The sequence below is a fragment of the Myotis yumanensis genome, unplaced genomic scaffold (assembly GCF_028538775.1).
Source record: "Myotis yumanensis isolate MYYU_CA2020_CCGP unplaced genomic scaffold, mMyoYum1.0.hap1 SCAF_17, whole genome shotgun sequence".
NCBI lineage: Eukaryota > Metazoa > Chordata > Mammalia > Chiroptera > Vespertilionidae > Myotis > Myotis yumanensis.
In genome coordinates, this window is record NW_027223768.1 from 5,934,860 (window position 1) to 5,941,255 (window position 6,396).

Genomic DNA, 6,396 nt, shown 5'->3' on the forward strand with positions numbered 1-6,396 from the left:
GAGGGACATGTATTTATTCTCCAAGAATTGTCTAGGTGCCCTGGTAGCAGGCCTTACTGGGCTCCAAGGACTCTACACGTCCACTCTCATGGGATGTTCGCAACAGCTGTCTGAGGAAGACAGTTGACCTTGGAACAACACAGGTTTGAACCGGACGGCACCACTTATACTTGGGTTTTTCCCAATAAATATACAGCTGGCCCTTCATACCCATGGGTTTCCCACCTATGAATCCAACCAACAGAAGACAGAATTTTTAAAATATACATTTTTATTGATTTCAGAGAGGAAGGGAGAGGGAGAGAAACATCAGTGATGAGAGAGAACCACTGATTGGCTGCCTCCTGCACACCCTACACTGGAGATCAAGCCCGCAACCCGGGCATGTGCCCTGACCCGGCATCAAACCATGACCTCCTGGTTCCTAGGTCGACATCGGCAGCTGGGAAGCCTGACGCACTGCTCTTGTCCCTTTCTATAAGGACCCGACTCCACTGGGGTTTGTGGTGACTGCCCTGTTCAAGGCTCGGCTTGGTGGCTGTCCACTTGAGGAACATGAGGCTCCATCGACGTGAGGACGGTGTTTGGTGTCCACTTCCCGGGCTTAGAGGGGGAAATCCCTGCCCTGCCTTACTGCCAGGAAGAGCTCTGCCTGCCAGCTTGGCCGGGGGGGGGGGGGCGACGACCCACCTCAGGGAGGGGCTGGGGCTGGGCAGGCCTGAGAGCCAGGGGAGGGGCCGCAGGGTTCCTTGGAGCAAGCCGCGTTCTAAGTCGTGAGAGAGCAGCCCCTCTCTTCAAACAGAAGGTAAAGATGAAATAGGGAATTTGTCATGAATTTAAGTGTTTAGTAAGCACCTACGGAGCTGTGGGTGGGGGGAGTGCTGCTTCGTGCCTCGCCCTCAAGGAGCACAGACTGGCTCCGGGGGAGAGGGAAGGCCCCCCACCCCCCCACGGCACCCCTCTCCAGCCTGGAATGAGCTGCCAGCCAAAGTCCCCCCAGGGTCTCTCCATTTCCTTCTCCTGCCGCAGGAGACGGTGTTGTTCCAGGAACGGCCAGCAGATGGCAGGAAAACCTTTCTATCCAGATCTTGGTCCCCTTGTCCTCCATCACTTACTCCTTTGTGGATTAGTCTATTCGTTGAACGAACATTTATTTTTATAACTGATTTTGTTTTTAGAGAAAGAAAGGGAGGGAGATAGAGAGAAACATTGATTTGTTGTTCCATTTATATGCATTTATTGATTGATTCTTGGATGTGCCGGGGGGGCGGGGGGGGGGGCGGTATTGAACCAAGCAACCTTGGCCTCGTGGGACGCCGCACTAACCAACTGAGCTACCCAGCCAGGGATGAACAAACACTTATTAGGCATCCACTGTAACAGGCTCTGTGCCAGCTATGGCTGCACAAGGATAAAGAAACCATTCCCATTGTCCTGAGTTGGGGAAAGGGAAGGGAACCCCTTCTCCCCCCACCACTCCCACACCGACCCCAAACCTCGCCATATGTCTCTCTAACCGGGGAATATCTTGCTGCTGGAAATGTCACGCCTTGAAAATTTATCCAACCCTGTGGTTGAAGGTAATGTTTTTGGTTGAAATATCAACCCTCCTATCAGGAGGGACACACCAATCCCCTAAGAAGCAGTCTAACACGGCTTGGGTTTGAGGGCGTACGGAGCCAGACTTCCCGTGTTCAAGTTCAAATGCCAGCTAGGCCCTCTGCCTCCTGGGAGACCAAGGCCTTGGCGCTTCCATCTCCTAGTCTGTAAAACAAGTAAAATGAATGGATTGAAATGAGACGATGCATATTGCTGTGATTCAGGTGACCCCAAATCTTAGTGGCTTAAAACAACTGTTTTATTATACCCATGGTGTTTTGAGGGAGGGATTCAGGCAGGGCTTGTCTGAGCGACTCTCCTGGTGTCAACTGAGGCCAGAGCGCTGGTCGGAGCGTCCACGGCAGCCTCATCCAGACGGCTGGCACCTGGGGACAATGGCTGCAGGGCTGGGCTCCGACTGTCACCAGAGGAGTCCGCACTGGCCTCGGGAGCATCGCTGGCCTCATCTCCGGAGGGCAGACTCCTTCTGTGATGCTCAGGGTGACCGAGAGGCCATTTCAAGGGACAAGAGGTGAAGCTGCCCCCGCATCCCACTGCCTCATCGGGTCCGTGCAACGAGCGTTCTGAGCGCCCAGGATTGTGCTCAGCACTGAGAATTACATACAAAGAAGGACCAGGCAGGGCCTGCCTTGCAGAGGCCTCATAACCTGGCGTGGAACGTCCTGCCACTCCCACCCACGGTGCCAGGCACACCATTGCGTCCTTTACTTAAACATCGTCTTCTGTAGGAAGAAACCTGGAGAATGAGGAGAAGACGATGTCTGTCCCTCAACAAAAAACACACCCTTGTTGGGGTTACTCCGTGTCTGGCACAGTGCCAGCCGCGGGGCAGGAAGACGGGGCTGAGCCACCTGGGGCTCCCTGGGCTGGAGCCGGTTGGGTGCTGGGTGTTCGTTCTCCCCACGCTGCCCCTGGGCTTTGTGAGCATCTACGAGGAGCCAGGGTTCGGCGGCCTCTCCAGTTGATGCTTCCCAGTTCCCAGGACACTGCGGGAGGGGACCGGTCCATCAGGACTGATGAACTGTTCTAATGGAATGAACCAGTTGAGCTGGAATTTAGCCCAGGTGGGAGGAATGGAGATGGAGACATGCTGAGTGCTGAGTCTCGCCAGCTGGGCCCTGAGCTAAGGTACGTGCGTGCGCTCTGGACATAGGCTGGGTCTCTACCCCGGCAGCCCTGAGCAAGGAGGGCTCTGGGGGCCACCTAGCTGGCCCTGGCCCTGTGACTCCCATGAACCAGAGGCCACGGTCCCCTGTGTCACTCACTGCCCTTGGTCCCCGGAGCTCACTGCTGCTCCAGGGCCTGAAACCTCTCAAGGAGAATGTGCCTGGGAACAGGCACTCGGACCCCTGACAGCCCTTGGGTTCCAAGTCCACGCTTTACAAGGCTCTGAGTCCTGGCCAGGCCCGAGTGTGTGGCCTGCACCCTTCTGGTCCTTTCCCTTCAAGAGCTGGGCCATCAAGGCCATCTCTGGAGCTCCCCAGAGCCCCAAATGCACCTTCACTAGGGTTTTCACAGCCACCCAAACCCTGCCTTCATCCCTGTGCAGAGCCATTCAGCTGACCTCCACGGGGCCGTGGGCTGTGCTCCACACTGGTCCTCCCCAGGCCCGGCCTGGGAAGGCTCTCAGCATTTGGGTTGGAGCCTGTGTGTCTCGGGGGGGGGGGGGGGGGGGGGTTAAGTCAACCGATAAACAATCTGGAGGCCGGCAGCCTCCTCTCACCCTTCCTTCCCTTCTCCTTCCACGAGGGGAAAGGCCCTATGCCCTCCCCTCAGTGCTGATGGCTGATAAAGCAACTCAATTAACTGGGCTGGGAGCAGGGCAGGTCGGGAAAGGACACTGGCTCCTTGACCCGGACCTGAGGGAGAAGGGGGTGGCTCCTGGCAGGAGCTCCAATGCCAACGGGGGGGGGGGGGGGGGGGGAACGGGCGTGAGTACCATTGGACAGGACCTTGCCTTGGCAGCTATGGGACCTGCTTCTCAGCCTGGAGCCCCTCGAAACAAGCAGAGCCCAAAGAAGAGAGTGGATGGCTCCTGTCACCCCGAAGCAGCTGAGCCCCACGCCGGCGGGATCCGCTCAGCTCTGAGAGCCAGGGCCTGAGCTGGCTGTTCGAGAAATGCTGCAGGTGCTTACAAGCCCTGTCAGTGTCACTCAGGAGCCAAACCCTGTTTCCCTAGTCGCTGGCCACACTTTCACTCCTGGTGAGGGAGGCCCGTGGCTGACACTTCCGCCTGAACTGGCTCCTAGACAGATGTTCCTTCCTGACCACCCAAGACACCACAGCACCAGGGGACAGGGTGGAGGAACGGGGGTAATGGAGGGAGAGGAACACAGGTTTAGGAACGTCCAACTTGACTACGTCGGAGTCTTGCTCACGCCTGTCAGTTATCAAGGTCTTGGAGGAATGGAAAGGGGAGGGAGCAGGCAGAGCCCCAACTGGGAGTTATGCTGCCAGAGCTGCATGAGGTGCTGGGATTGACAGGAAATCCAGAATCAGGGGTCACTCCGGGCCTTTTAGCCCCTTTTTCTCACCACCACAGCCCCCAGCTGCTGTGAGGTCTGGCGCAGGGTCTCCCAGAACCACGAGGGGGCAGCACCCACCCACCCACAGTAGACGCGCAGGGCAGGCAGGCAGGGGGCTCTCCTCCCTCCCTGGGTTCTGGGCTTTGGGGAAATAGCATGACCTCATACACACAGAACTGACAGGGGACAAGCCCTGTGATGCCAACTGCGGCACACTCGGTCCCCCAGAAAATTCCAGCAAGGCCCAGTAACAGGGTAGCCCAGAGCTCTAGCATAAAACCTTTAGCAAATGGTGAGGCCTCTGCAGGCTCGTGACCTGAGGCTGAGATCCCCAGTCCAGCCAGGAGCCCATCAGTGCGTGGAGTCAGGGGTCCTCCCACCCAGGGCACCTCTTCCCGCTGCGCCTCCCAGGCGGGGCCTTCAGATTTCCTTGGCTCTTCCAGGGTTCCCTTACCTCAACCCCAGCGTTCTGACCTCCCTCCACGCCTTTTTCCTGGGCAGCTTTCTCCCTCCACCCATCTCCCCACATGCCACGGTCTTGGAGGAATGGAACACCATCTGCAAACACCGCAGAATGCAAGCTCCAAGAGGCAGAGGTTTCCTAGGGCAAGTTTTTTGGGGGGTGGGGGGGACTTGGTTTTATTGGAACAGCTTCGGGCACATAGTAGGCACTCAAGAAATACTCGTTGAATGAGCAAATGACTCAGGGGTAGGGTGGGCTTTCGCCTCTCCTTCTGGGATGACTGAGTTCAGGCAGCGTGAAGAACAGGACGTGGGGGAGAGGTACCCAACCAGATAGGACTTCACGGCCATTCGTCAGGGTCGGTTCATCACCTTCCTCACTCCAGCTCCTGGCCAGGCCCGGGTCTTTTCTTCCCAGTCACATGTGGGGTTTTTCTTTTTTGCCGCAGCAAACTCAGGGGCAGCTAAACTCTCAAATGCGGACATCACGTCCAAGGGGTGGGGGGACCAGATGTACAAGGGGTGCCAGTGAATGTGTTTCTGACTACAGTCCAGATGGTACCCACCTCCTCTGCACATCAGTATAGATCATCAAAGATCATTGTCATTTCGGTTTTCTTACTTCATTCTTTTTAAAAAAAATATATATATATATATTTTAATTGATTTCAGAAAGGAAGGGAGAGGGAGAGAGAGGGAGAAACATCAATGATGAGAATCATTGATCGGCTGCCTCCTGCACGCCCCACACTGGGGATCGAGCCCACAACCCGGGCATGTGCCCCGACTGGGAACCGAACCCTGACCTCCTGGTTCATAGGTTGATGTTCAACCCGAGCCACACTGGCTGAGCTCTGCCTTCATTCTTTTTTTTTTTTTTTCCTGATTTCATTCTTAATGAGACTTTTGCTTATAAGAACCCCTTGAACTTGCACCGGGCTTTTCCCTTTTCCTCGGCCCTTGTCTTGGTTGTCCCAGGAGAGCCGCACCCCTTCCTGACCTGGAGATGGGAGGGTGCACAGGTGTCTAGGGCAGGTGCGTCCGTCACATTTCTGCCTTAGGATCCTCCTTCCATCATCCAGACGGATATAGAAAGGCTGCCTGAAACTGCTTTAAAAACAAAGAGAGGCTTAATTTAAAGATTAAGAAGTTCTGGACCTAAAAACAAATGAATCTGGGAATTGCTGTTGGGATGAGGCCAGTCAAAGCTGTTGGTGCCCAACGCTTTGGGCATGGCAGCTTCGCAGTCACTTAGCAAACAAGTTCTCGGGGGCAGGCGCTGGGGGAGCACCCCGCCTGGGGAGCTGAGGGTGGGGAGGTGGGGAGGTGGATGAGACATAACAAAGGGCGAAATCACACTGCAAGGCTTGAAACCACAGCAGGACCAGGAGGGGGTCCCAGGCAGGGCCGCACCTCCTGCGTGTCCCCAGCCAACGGTGAGCCGAGGCTTCATCGTCGTTCAGGCCCACCCACTGTCAGGGGCCGGAGGGGTCACCCGGACCACCAGGGGGGCTTTGGCGAGTGTGACAGACCCCGTGGGCGTCAGGACCACGGACATCTCGGGCCTGGCCGGGCCTGGCAGGCGCAGGATGCGGGCGGGGTGGTCAGGAGGCCCCAGCACGGCGTCTGGAGCGGGAGGGGGCTGCCTCCTCCTCCGCACACCTTCCCTCCTCTCGCTCTCCCCCGCCTCCAGTCGGCCGCAACGAAGCCGCAACAATGCGACCAGCTGGGCGGGGAGGGGGCGAGCGGAGGTGAGAGGTCAGGGGTGAAGCGCGCTCCGCGGTCACCG

General features: G+C 57.1%; 1 long non-coding RNA gene across 1 annotated transcript; it reads right to left on the minus strand.

The window, feature by feature from the left end:
* Nucleotides 1-1,243: 1,243 nt before the first annotated feature.
* On the minus strand, nucleotides 1,244-5,771 carry LOC138995699 (uncharacterized). The gene is made up of 3 exons (XR_011468663.1): nucleotides 5,608-5,771; nucleotides 1,868-2,356; nucleotides 1,244-1,764 (listed from the first exon to the last, which is right to left on the minus strand). It is a non-coding gene; the product is annotated as an uncharacterized lncRNA (long non-coding RNA).
* Nucleotides 5,772-6,396: the final 625 nt, after the last annotated feature.